This window comes from Ascaphus truei, chromosome 12, assembly GCF_040206685.1.
Source record: "Ascaphus truei isolate aAscTru1 chromosome 12, aAscTru1.hap1, whole genome shotgun sequence".
Classification (NCBI taxonomy): Eukaryota; Metazoa; Chordata; class Amphibia; order Anura; family Ascaphidae; genus Ascaphus; species Ascaphus truei.
In genome coordinates, this window is record NC_134494.1 from 1,296,272 (window position 1) to 1,309,517 (window position 13,246).

Here is a 13,246-nt window from a genome sequence, read left to right on the forward strand (position 1 = left end):
CAACTGATATACGAAACTAAACGGATCGTGATCTTTCAGGATTACTTCGCCACAGTTTCTCATTAACCAAAAAATACAAATTTCCCTGAAATATCCTGAAACCCGAGAATAGAAATCTTGACATTGCACGACCAGGCGGAGAAATTTTGCAAAGATGTCCGCTGAATGAGGAGCGGAGGGGCAACGCATCTATCGTGACACTTAATGAAAGCAATCCTACATGGAGCAAAGACTACACTACAACTAGATCTGTCACCCGATGACAGCAACCGCAAGTACCCCTACCCAAAAAACTCATCATGGAAGGGGGTTTAGGGGATTTCCCCACTTCTAAATCTCATATATGAAGAACCAAGTTGATGCATGCCCTTCGCCCATTATCTGAGAATCATAATGCAGGATTGGCGACAACATGCACGGAAAAGAAACTGTTGTATTTAAATTTTGGATATATAGAAAAAAAGGACTTCCGTCCAAAAAGGTGCAACAGATATATGAACAGGTATATTATATAACAGGTCCCATATGTCACGGATACATATTCTTTGCTTGAATTATTAGTGAGGACAAACTGCTTCTTGAGGATATATATCCAAGTCAACCTTGTAGACTGTTCATGAGTATGTGACTGCCTATATGGCTTCCAATAGTGGGATTTATAGGGTATTAGGGGAACATAGCGCCATAGGCTGAAAGTTCCCTGTTCTCCTACCACACTAAGGTAAGTCACAGAACAGAGGTGGTGACAATATCAGAGAGCAGTAGGTATATCAAAGTCCACTCACTTTTTTGATTGAAGAGTAGTGTAGATCAGCAGGGGATCCATGCAGGCGTGCCTCCAACTTGATTGCACAGTGTACAGTGTACACTATGATTTCTCTTTGTGTTTAACTCCACATATCACGGGACGTTATCTACGGAGCCACAAATTGGATACAGGTGTACAGGATTTGACACCTTACGAGGAGTATAACACCTCTACAGTACATCTGGACAATCATTGGACTTTATTTTTCAAGGCGCCGTCTATCTGTTTTCTCTGTATTGTGTTCTGACATGCACTGTATTTGTGCTTATCACACATAAGCGTTTTTGAAGCACCAATCTCATATATATATATACACACACACACACACACACACACACACACACACACACACACACACACACACACACACACACACACACACACACACACACACACACACACACACACACACCATAATACTGAGTTAAGTTATATACACAGAATTTTTTATATATATATACACAGAATTTTTTTTACCAGATGGAGATCCAGGAAAAACGAGACAGCACACAGGCAGGGGAGTCCAAAGCTGTTGTATTCAAGATAAATACATCAGCACTGCATCCAACGCACGTCCCTGAGGAAGGAGATCTCCTGATGAAGTCTCTTTGAGACGAAATGCGTAGAGAGTGTTGTGTGGAGGTGTACTGCCCAGTTTTATTATATTTCCACTCACTGGCTTGCTACAGCAATTTATTGCGTTTTTGAAAGTATTACTCTCAGCTGTCCACTCGTTGCATACATGGGAACTTTTTCGGGTCAAATCCACTGACGCGGTATCTGGAGCTGAGTACTCACTGTGTGACGCAGGATTGAGAGGAAGGCAGCGTCCCTCGTGTTCCCTGTTTCAAGCGAGACTTCATCAGGAGATCAGGAGATCAGGAACTCCTGATGAAGTCTCGCTTGAGACGAAACGCGTAGAGATTGCTGTGGAGCCTACTGTCCAGGTTATATATTTTATTTGCACTCATCTACATTATTGCACTCCTGCTGCTTTGCTAGCATTTTGCTACCAGCCATTCAGACATTCAAGTTCCTGTTTACACTGTGAACTCTCCCCGGCTGAAACCTCGCTGACATCATCAAGTTCACGCGAGACTCTATTCAGTGTATGCTCTGTGTAGCACCAGAGAGAGGGGAAGGCGGCGTCCCTCGTGGCTTTCGGTCCCTGCCAGGACCTAGAGGGGCTATTGTGGCAAGACACACCGCGGACATCACACCGAAGTCCTCCTTCTTGGGTTCCTGCATCTGAACGGGCTGAGTTGTACTCAAAAACGCATTTTTTTCAGCTTTGTTTGTGAGTGTGCATTTTTATCCCTTACTCCATAAATTTATTGTTATACAATTTTACGCTATGAGTGCGCCTGTTTTTTCTGTGTTTTTGTATATATATATATATATATATATATATATATATATATGTGTGTGTATATATATATATGTGTGTGTATATATATATATACAGACAAGAAACATACAGCGCAAATCTTAACAATATGTTTAAGCGGAGAGATAATATACACACCACCTATTAAGCCAATACAATCTCTAAATGAGGTACATACCCTGGAATACAACTATCCCTACAAACTGCAGCCGGATTAGGTCTGCGGCTCCACAATCGCCGCCTTGAAGATATGCAGAAGAGTGACGTAGGCGCACATAAGACAGGGAAGAGAAGAAACACAAAAAAGAAATCATAGGGCAGTATATCTGGTTATAATCAGACTATATTAAGGTAAGGGATGCGCTTACACAGGTAAAATAATTCAATGCCTTTAATCCTCTATGGGACTCACGAACACAGCTACTGCAGCTTTTCTCCTTGGCCTCTGGATCTTCTGAATGCTTGTCCTCAGGACTCAGCAACGGCTGCAGCAATCACGGATGGTCTTTAAAACCACTTTCCTCTATGGATGGATCTCATAAGGGAGGATGGGAAGGGAATACAAGGAGGAACAAAATGTGTAAAACCTTTTTAATATAAAAATAAACTAACAATAAAAACAAGTAGTCAACTCACATTCTGTGAGTGAATTTAGGGCAGTAGAGAGTTATTTAGCGAGTCTCTCACACTCGTGTATAGAGGCGCCGATTACCAGTCCTCCTCGCATCCACGATTACTTCCGTATCACGTGGTATGACGCGGTATGACGCGGCTCGGCTCTCGCGAGATTTGGTGTCTGTCAGTGCAGGAAATCACTGCCGTAGCTCCGTGAGACTGTCTCTCTGCTTGGTGCCTCGGCGCGTCTCTTTCTGCTCCAAAAACGCTGGCCCTACGCATTTCTCCACTTGGGCTTCGTCAGGGGCTGCTATTGTTACCTAATCCCTACCAGGGTATTTAAATGTACCTCCCTTAATTGATTGGCTAATACATAATTGATTAATAAAACTGCATAAAACCGTATTATGGACCATATACATATATTTTTCTTAAGGAGGAGAGAAAGACTATACGAATCAATATACAATTATATACACACTTATATATAAATAGATAGATATAGTGACAGGAACCAGGGATGGTAATAAATTCAATATATAGGGCTCCCAGGATACTGGACAGCTTCTGTCCTGTGTAGGCTAGAAAGTGCAGCCTCAGAATGGATGCACTCCATCCCACAGTTTAGCAGGTGCTGGAACTGAGGGATGAGGGATCCAGACCAGAGTTTGTCTGCTGCCTGATTTCTGTCACCTGTCCTGCTAATTGGAAAACAGGTATTTAAAGCTGGTTTCCTGGTTCCTCTTCCCTCTCCTCAAGAGACTGGAATCAGGAATGCTGCTGGAAGCAGAAAGGGGAAAAGCCGTTCCCCAAACAGGGTAAATCTTTCTGTTCCTTTGTTAACTTGTAAAGTTCCTTATTTTGTTTGTTGGAAGCGGGCAAGCCGCCCCAACCCTAGTCAGGTTGAACCTGGGTTATTTATTGCTCAGATGAGCAGGGTTTTGTTTTGCCTTTTGTATCCAGTGTTGCAGTCTCAGTGCCTGGGACTGAAAAAAACAGGCAGTAGCCTGCTTAAAGGAACAGTACGTTACACCTCATTGTTTTTTCCTACCCTAAAAGACTGTGTTCTAGCAGTCCCAGAAAAAAAAGGCAGAGCCCCTGAGTAAGCCGTTTGTCACATATGGTGGAGAATGCGGGCAGAACACTAAAACGTCTGCGGGTAAAAGAACTTTAAAAAAAGATAAAAAAAAGATTTTGTTTTAAACAATATGGAAGACTTGGTGAGTGTGTTGGTTACACAATGTCACTGCCCAGCAAGAGACTAATGTAACCCTGCAAAAGGCAAATGCAACCCAGCAACAGCTGCTAATAGCCCAGCAAGAGACTAATGCAACCCAGCAAGAGACAAATCGCTTGCTGAGAGAGGAGCAACAACATTTCACCCAGGTCAAACAGCAGGAACTCGAGGTCCTGAGAGAGGCTATCACTAAGGCTCCACTGGCAGAGGCAGCCCAGTCCCGAAAATGACCAGGGCAAGCCACTACCTTCAGAAGATGGAGCCTTGGGATGATGTTGAAACCTATCTTCTCACTTTTGAACGCATGGCACAGAGAGAGGGTTGGCCAGAAGCTTAGTGGGCCAGTCTAATCACACCCTTCTTAAGCGCGAACCCCAGAAGGCTTACTTTGATCTAGAGCCAGCCGAAGCTAACGTCTATGCAAAATTGAAGTTTGAGATCCTCGCCCGCCTTGGCTTAACCACGGCTGTTCGAGCCCAAAGGTTCCACGCATGGTCCTTCACGTTGGATAAAGCCATCCGATCCCAGATGTATAACCTCATCCACCTCGCCCGAAAGTGGCTACAACCCGAGATCAACCCATCAAGCCACATCGTAGAATGGTTAGTCATGGACAAGTTCTTGAGGAAACTTCCCTTCGCCCTACGCCGTTGGGTCAGCCAGAGTGACCCCCACAATGCAGACAAGCTGGTGGCCCTCGTAGAAAGGTACAATGCAGCAGAAGAGCACCTGCAACCCACAGTCAAAATTACAAATTATTGCTCTGCATGCCCAGAATGTCAGATCACCGCCCCATTCAAAGAGTATCGTAGCCCATTGGTACCCCTTCCCATAATACCATTTGACCGGATTGCTATGGATCTAGTAGGACCCCTAATAAAGTCTGCTAGGGAACATCAGCATATATTGGTAATATTAGATTATGCCACCCGGTATACGGAGGCAATTCCCCTACGTAGCACCTCTGCTAAAAACATAGCAAAAGAGTTAATAGTCCTGTTTACCCGGGTCTGAATACCTAAAGAGATCTTAACTGACCAGGTAACACCATTTATGTCCCAAGTAACAAAAGAGTTATGTAAACTCTTAAAAATCAAGCATCTCAGAACCTCTGTCTATCATCTAAAAACAGATGGTTTAGTGGACGATTCAATAAAACCTTAAAAAGCATGTTACGCCGGGCGGTTGATAAGGATGGGAAAAACTGGGATTGTTAATTACCATACTTGCTATTTGCCACTAGGGAGGTTCCCCAATCATCCACAGGTTTCTCCCAATTTGAACTATTGTATGGCCGACACAAACCCCAAGGGGCTTACTGGATATAGCCAAAGAGACTTGGGAACACGAGGTTTCACCACACAGAAGTGTAATAGAACATGTTGCCCAGATGCAGGACCGCATAGCTGCAGTCCTACCTATAGTGAGGGAACACATGGAAAAAGCTCAAGAGGCACAGAGGAATATGAATAATAAGGGTGCTAGTTCTAGTTTTTATCCAGGCGGTAGGGTGCTAGTTCTGGTTCCCACCATAGAGAGTAGATTCCTTGCTAAGTGGCATGGGCCATACTGCTGCGGCAGCTTTTATTCTTACTAATCACTGGCATGTACCTGGCATGTTCCTGGAATGCCACTCTGTTCACCCGGAGCATGCCGGGCTCCTTTTGCCTTCCCAGCCAGGCGCATTACACAGCTGACGCGCGGTTGATGTGTTAATTGATAATGGTTCAGGATTTACTAGGCTGCAATGCTTCGTGTGTCCGCCAGATGGCATAAATTCATGAATTGTAATGCAGTATATATATGTATATATATATATATATATATATATACTGTATAAGAACAAACCCTATAACCCCTAACATACACATACAGTACTGTAAATGCACATCAATGATACTATAGGCCGGCGGGGGCGAGATGTATTTGCAGCAGAGAGAGAACCGCTGCTCTCTCTGCGCAAATATCGGCACATTAAAAATTATTTAAAATACATTTTTATTCATAGTATAGATGTGCAGGGGGTCTCCGGAGCTGAACCGCATTGGTTTCAGGTCGGGGGACCCCCTGCTCCCCGAGATACAGCCCCCTTTATGAGGTGACCGCGACCTGTAAACCAAGCAGAGGGATACCGGCACCCCCTAAAGGGGCCTGTATCTCAGGGAGCAGGAAGTCCCCGTACCTAAAACCACAGCGGTTCTGCTCCGGAGACCCTCTGCACATCTACAGTATGAATAAAAAACATATATAAATAAACACTCGTTCCTTACCTTAGCGGCTATGTGCTACGGTAACGAAGCAGCATTTCTGTATTTTTAATAATATTGTACAGTGAGCAGGGGGTTCCCTGAGCCAGAAATCAAAGCTCAGGGGACCCCCTGCTCCTGCACAATATTATTAAAAATACAGAAATGCTGCTTCATTACCATAGCGTATAGCCGCTAAGGCAATGAAGGGGTTAACCCACCGTGCCCGCTTTATTGTGGGTAGCGGGGGTGGGTGAAGGGGGTATTTGGCCCTTGGTGTGAGTTTAGGACTTGCGGGGGGGTTGCGGGTGCACTTAACCCCTTCACGACCGTAGCAGTTAATACCGCTACGGTCATGAAGGGGTTAAGCCCTCCCGCTACCCCCCCCAAGCCCTAAACAACCACCGTTGGGGCTAATAACCCCTTCACCCACCCCGCTACCCACAATAAAAAAAACTCACACACAGCAGCCGCCAAAAAATAAATAAATAAATTTAAATAAATAAATAAATGACTATAAATAAATACATTTGAAATACATTTTTATTTATAGTGTAGATGTGCAGGGGGTCTCCGGAGCTGAACCACGTTGGTTTCAGGTCGGGGGACCCCCTGCTCCCCGAGATACAGCCCCCTTTATGAGGTGCCGGTATCCCTCTGCGTTTAAAGGGCCCGATCACGTGACCGCGGCCTGTAAACCAAGCAGATGGATACCGGCACCCCCTAAAGGGGCCTGTATCTCGGGGAGCAGGGGGTCCCCGGACCTAAAATCACAGCGGTTCTGCTCCGGAGACCCTCTGCACGTGTACAGTATAAATAAAACACACACATCAATAAAGAATCGTTCTTTACCTTAGCGGCTATGTGCTATGGTAATGAAGCAGCATTTCTGTATTTTAATAATATTGTACAGTGAGAAGAGGGATCCCTGAGCCAGAAATTAATGCTCAGGGGACCCCCTGCTCCTGCACAATTTTATTAAAAATACAGAAATGCTGCTTCATTACCATAGCGTATAGCTGCTAAGGCAATGAAGGGTTAAGGCATAATAAACACTAAATACATTACATACATATTTTTAATGTGTGTTTTAAACCTCCCTGCCTTCACTGTAATCTATGTAAAAACCCCAGCCCCTATTGTGTGTTTTAAACTTCCCTACCTTCACTGAAATCTATGTAAAAAAACCTCCCCCTATTGTGTGTGAAGCTTCCCTGCCTTCACTGTAATCTATGTAAAAACCCCTCCCCCTATTGTGTGTGAAGCTTCCCTGCCTTCACTGTAATCTATGTAAAAAAAACCCTCCCCCTATTGTGTGTGAAGCTTCCCTGCCTTCACTGTAATCTATGTAAAAAACCCTCCCCCTATTGTGTGTGAAGTTTCCCTGCTTTGACTAATCTGTGTAAGTCCCCCTCCCCCTATTGTGTCAGTTAAATTTGTCTGGCCTGTGTTTTCTGTGAGTGCAGTGTACTGTATGTAAATGTGGGGAGGGGGATCCCGTGTAAATAACCACACCCACACCCACTACCCACCTGCACATGGCCCCTCCGCTGCTGCAAAAAAGAGACAAAAATGAAAACATACAAAGTAATGTCCCCTAACCCCTTAATCACCATAACGGTTATTAACCGCTTCAGTCATTAAGGGGTTAACCCACCCTCACCCACCACTCGGGATGCCTACATACCCTCCCACACTAACCCCCCCCCCGTGAGGCCTAACCACCCAGTACCCACAAGGGAGGCCTACCCATATACCGTTGGGGAAACACCCCCCCCCACCACCCCCGGTTCCCACAATAAAAACAGTACAGTGACCCACAATAAACAGCATTATATTTATTAAATACATTACCCACCCCCTGTGCCCCCCCATAAATACAAGATTTATCCTTTTACATACAGGGTTCATAACGCTGCCCCACGCGAGTCCCCAGTGGGCTGGCGGGGCACCTGGACAGACCTACAGTTTACCAGCAGCCATTTTTACACAGGTTCTGGAGGCCTGCTGGTGGATCCCGCCAGCACCATGGCCCCCAGGTGGTCTCCTTGGGTCACCGTGGGCCACAATTGGGTCCCCACAGTAGGCCCGCGGATGTCTGGGAGCCCCGGGTCAGACCCACAGGTGTCTGCGGGGCCTCGGGTGGTTCCCTTGGGGGTCTAGGTAACTCACGGGTGCTCACTACGGGTCCGCGGTACCCCCACAGAAGTGGGACCACACATCATCATCCCCGCACCTACGGGTCGGCGGTGCCCCCACAGAAGTGGGACCACACATCGTCATCCCCACAGACTACGGGTCGGCGGTGCCCCCACAGAAGTGGGACCACACATCGTCATCCCTGCATGTGTCACCCGTGGAACCACCAGCCTGATACCCTTGGGATACCCGAGAATACCCGCAGGTGGTCTCCAGAGGTCCCACGCAGAACCACGGAACCAACCCTGGATGTAAAAAAAATAAACCTGGCCTATACATTCAATACATACACCCTCCCCCCCAACACCTACAGTACAATAATGTGCAAAATAACTATTATCCAGATATGAGACCCATCAAGGTTGAAACATGTCTGTGAGTGGGTTAACTGACTTTGCATCTCCCAAATCCTTGCTTAAAAGCTGTGTTTAAAGCAGCATGCATTGACTAAGGGTTGCTCACGTAATGTGAGCATGAGATAAAAAGTGGCACTGTGTGCTCATTTGCATGTCATTTCCCAGAATCCCTTGCTGCAGTGGAAGTGCTGTTTGCTGGGTGATAATGGTGAAAGACAGGGTTGCAGACCTGTCTAAGACATGCAAATGAATATACAGGAATATTTACAGTTGCTTTATGCTTTACTGTGGAGGGTTTAAGTCACTTTTTTTACCCACCATAACCTTAATAGTCGTGGTGATTACCTACTCTTATCTCATTTGAGCAAATGTCAGTAAGCCAACCTCACACTGATGAGACCCATCAAGGTTGAAACATGTCTGTGAGTAGGTTAACTGACTTTGCATCTCCCAAGTCCTTGCTTAAAAGCTGCGTTTAAAGCAGCATGCATTGACTAAGGGTTGCTCATGTAATGTGAGCATGAGATAAAAAGTGGCACTGTGTGCTCATTTGCATGTCATTTCCCAGAATCCCTTGCTGCAGTGGAAGTGCTGTTTGCTGGGTGATAATGGTGAAAGACAGGGTTGCAGACCTGTCTAAGACATGCAAATGAATATACAGGAATATTTACAGTTGCTTTATGCTTTACTGTGGAGGGTTTTAGTCACTTTTTTTTACCCACCATAACCTTAATAGTCATGGTGATTATACAGTATATATATATATATATATACATACACAGTATATATATATATATATATATATATATATATATATATATATATATATATATATATATATATATATATATATATATATATATATATATATATATATATATATATATATATATATATATATATATACACACGATGAACCAATATACAAATAAATGTAGAAGGGTTATCAAAAGCATACTGTCCTACAACCAAACACTTCTCCATACAGACACTACATTAAAATCAATTTCCTTTAATAATCCTTACTGATCTCACAATCTATATCATCACAAACCAATGAAACACCTCACATTCCAATATAAATGATGCATAAAATCTATGCACCATATACATTCTGCAAATGAATCAACCAAGTAAACAAAAATCAAAAGCCAATACATTGCAAGTACATTCAGATATCAATTAACCCCTTAAACACCTTATCAGATAATAACCGCAAAGGTGATTAAGGGGTTAAGCCACACAGGCCCGATACCCACCCTTCACCCATGAATTTGTACAGTGGCTTCATCATGCAACTATATATATATATATATACACAGTATATATACACACGATGAACCAATATACAAATAAATGTAGAAGGATTATCAAAAGCATACTGTCCTACAACCAAACACTTCTCCATATAGACACTACATTAAAATCAATTTCCTTTAATAATCCTAACTGATCTCACAATCTATAGCATCACAAACCAATGAAACACCTCACATTCCAATATAAATGATGCATAAAATCTATGCACCATATACATTCTGCAAATGAATCAACCAAGTAAACAAAAATCAATTAGCAATCATTATTTACATCCCTAAACAATTCACACTCCATCCCGAACAATGAAACATTTAACTAATTCACGCCTGGAGCAGAACAATTTAGCCTGGAAAAAATATAAGTACCAACCAAAATACAACCTATAAAACCAAGGCTATCGCTGATCTCCCTCAAACACACAATACAATACCGTATTTTATTACCAAATTTAATAGGTCACATAATAAGATAAAACATATTCTTAACAAATACTGGTACATCTTACATCTGGATCCCATTTTAACCAAATTTTTACCAAAAAGACCGCCAATTGTTTTTACAAAAAGCAACAATCTTAAGACCATATTGGCCCAGAGCCTCCTTAAAGGTAGTATCCCCAATAAGAAAAAGGACCTCAGAGATCTGTTGGGGCTAAAGGGTAATCATAGATGCAATAGATGCAAAATTTGCCCTAGAATGTTTACACAAGACTATTTTAAGTCCAATGTGACAGATCAAAAATATGAAATTACTAATTATATAGACTGTCTATCCACATATGTTATATACATCTTACAATGTGGATGTGGACTACAATATGTAGGTCGCACGAAACGTCATCTTAAGATACGTGTGATGGAACATCTAAGAAATATTGTCAACATTCCTAAAATATTGGCCTCCGGTAAACCATTAACCCATTTGTTGTGTCATTTTAAAGATGTTCATCAGTGTAGTACAACTGGGGTTAAATATATGGGTATAGAACACATTACTACAACTATTAGAGCTGGTGATAAGGACCTACATATCGCAAGGAGGGAGCAATTTTGGATCTACACACTCCAAACCAAACATCCTGGGGGGTTAAATGACTATGTAGAATTGACTCCTTTCCTGCGGTAATCTAACAATTGGTAATGTTCGCTTTACAGTCTGCTTATATCATTAACTATTAATTTAGAAAGCCTTCCAAATTGAGATATATGTATTTTTAATTATTCTTAATCACTATGTTTTTCTTTTCTTTATCTCCCCCCCCCCCCTTTTTCTTCCTCAAAATTCTTTTTTCCTTTTTTCCTTTTTTTCTTTCCAAATTTAAATTTTATACTCTGTTTCTCCCCCTTTTTTCTTATATTGATTTTATTCCCATCCCTTAATATTATTTGTTTCATGTAATGTTTGTATGTTTTAGCACAATGTTTTATCTGTTTTTTATATATCAACAAATATATTTTAAATGTTGCACTTGTAGAAGGGGCTACCTGTTTGTTTCACTTTATATATCTCTACTAGTAAGTTGCACTTTCGTTTTTATTATTTATTTATTATCCTAAGTGCCACCACAATAATTTAGTAAAATTTATCTGTATACTATATTAATTACTAAGGGGCAGGTTTAGGGATTCTAATCCATCCCCCTTTTCTAAGAACATCTGATTGGATGCCTGCTTATTGATACTGACCAATTACAAATGTAGTCTGGTATATAAAGGACCCCAAACAGGTGCCCCTGATATCGCCTGAGGAAGAATACTTTTGTATTCGAAACGCGTCGCGAAGGGTGTTGCTGGCTTGTTTCCCATACAGCCAGTTTTCACACAAGTGCTTTTTTCCACAAATCACGATCTAAGACTGAAAACGGGCAGGCATCTTCGGGACTACTATTGGGGGCCTTATCCGCCGCGCATGCGCGTCACGCAGGCCATCACGCTGACAACCGTGTGGAGCTGAAAACGCAGCATAGCCAGAGACACAGTCCCAGCGCGCGGGGCTTGTTTGCAGAGACGGAAATCATCCCCCTTCATCCCTACTGTTGCCTCACCATAGAAGTCACGATCGTGATCAGGATCAATAAAGTTTTTATCCATGTAAGTGTATATTACTAATTTTAATTGTCTATAATACACTGTATATCTCAATCTTGGTGCGCTTTTGTGTTTTTCTTTTTCTTGGAACTGGGTATCGCTGTTGGAGTTCTCTGCAGAGATCCACATTGGAGGTGGGGGAAGACACCTTCAACATCAAGAGCTGCAAAAGATTAGAGAGGAACTACTATTCCAATTTCTTAAAGAGCAAGAGCGCGGACTGGACACTCTTTCTACACAATACAATACCAAGGAATACATCTATCTAATTTTATATATTACATAGCTTTCAATATATTACAAGCTTTCAATGATGTCACATCCTTTTTCCCCCCAAGCCTCTGTCACATGGTACTAGAGCCAATCAGAGTAGGGATGGAGTTCCCACGCTCTGATTGGCTACCATACCATGTGAGGTTGGCCATGTGTCTTTTCATGACGTCATATATATATATATATATATATATATATATATATATATATCTTTCTCTCTCTGTATATATATATATATACAGTATATATATATATAGTTGCATGATGAAGCCACTGTACAAACTCATGGGTGAAGGGTAAGTATCGGGCCTGTGTGGCTTAACCCCTTAATCACCTTTGCGGTTATTATCTGATAAGGTGTTTAAGGGGTTAATTGATATCTGAATGTACTTGCAATGTATTGGCTTTGTATTTGCTATGTATGTTGTGGGCAAGACAAGGATGTTGCTGGCTACGGACACTTCGTATTGATGAGGTAAGAAGTACTTTATTTATTTGAATATGCTAGTTAATGTTTTTAATAATGGGCAATTAATCTATTATCCATATCTGGATAATAGTTATTTTGCACATTATTGTACTGTAGGTGTTGGGGGGGAGGGTGTATGTATTGAATGTATATGCCAGGTTTATTTTTTTTACATCCAGGGTTGGTTCCGTGGTTCTGCGTGGGACCTCTGGAGACCACCTGCGGGTATTCTCGGGTATCCCAAGGGTA

General features: G+C 42.5%; 1 protein-coding gene across 5 annotated transcripts in view; it reads right to left on the reverse strand.

Moving 5' to 3' along the window:
* Nucleotides 1-13,246, reverse strand: part of LOC142464295 (uncharacterized) — a 181,565-nt gene that overhangs the window by 114,451 nt on the left and 53,868 nt on the right. The gene's annotated exons all lie outside the window — the stretch shown is intronic.